We start from the raw sequence: 926 nt of genomic DNA, 5'->3' as shown, positions 1-926 counted from the left end.
AGCATGCAGCACTGCCGTTTTAAAAACCATTTTAATAGGTGTCTAATGGTATCTCATTGTGGTTTTAAATTGAATTTCCCAAATGACTAATGATGTTATACACCTTTTCATATGCTTATTTCCCATCCATATATCTTCTTTGGTGAAGTGTCCAAATAAACATGTTGCCCAATTTTACAAATTGTATTCATTTTGTTAAGATTTGAATCTTCTTTATATTTCTGAATACAAGTTATTTATCGGATATGTGATTTGCAAATATTTTCTTCCAATCTATAGCATGTCTCTTTATTTTCTTAGGAGTGTCTTTCAAAGAGCAGTTCTTAATTTTGATGAAGTCCAGTTTATAAACTTTTTCTTTTATGGATTCTATTTCTAGTGTTTCTAGGAAACCTTTGCTTACCCCAAGGTTGCAAAGATTTCTTCCCCTATATTTTCTTCTGGAAGTTTTATAGCTTTAGTTTTTTTTTTTTTAAACGCCTACAGCACCTGGGCTTCCTAGGTGGTCTCCCATCCAAGTACTAACCAGGCCCGACCCTGCTTAGCTTCCGAGATCAGGTGCGTTCAGGGTGGCATGGCCGTAGACTAGCTTTAGGTTTTATATCCATTTTGAGTTAATTTTTGTACAGGGCACAAAGTAGGGATGGGGGTTTTGTTTTGTTTTGTTTTGTTTTGCATATGGCTGTCCAATCTTTCCAGCACTATATGTTGAAAAGCTTTCCCTAACTTTTTAATATTGGGGTTCCTCAAGGTTTGCTTCTTTTCGCTCTAATCGTAGTTGGAAAAGGAATTCAGATTGAGGAAAGCTTTTTTATTAAAATGTATTGGAGTCTGCTTTTTTTTTAAAGAGAGGTTTTACATCCAAGAGAGTGGCCAGAATTGATTATAGAGTCCTGAGGAGAAAACGGGAATGGAATCGAAAGCCC

General features: G+C 35.6%; 1 pseudogene; it reads right to left on the bottom strand.

Moving 5' to 3' along the window:
• Positions 1-477: 477 nt before the first annotated feature.
• Positions 478-586, bottom strand: LOC112476564 (annotated as a pseudogene).
• Between the last annotated feature and the right edge of the window lie 340 nt (positions 587-926).

Source organism: Pteropus alecto, unplaced genomic scaffold (assembly GCF_000325575.1).
Source record: "Pteropus alecto unplaced genomic scaffold, ASM32557v1 scaffold101, whole genome shotgun sequence".
Classification (NCBI taxonomy): domain Eukaryota; kingdom Metazoa; phylum Chordata; class Mammalia; order Chiroptera; family Pteropodidae; genus Pteropus; species Pteropus alecto.
This window is presented reverse-complemented; position numbering and strand designations above follow the sequence as displayed.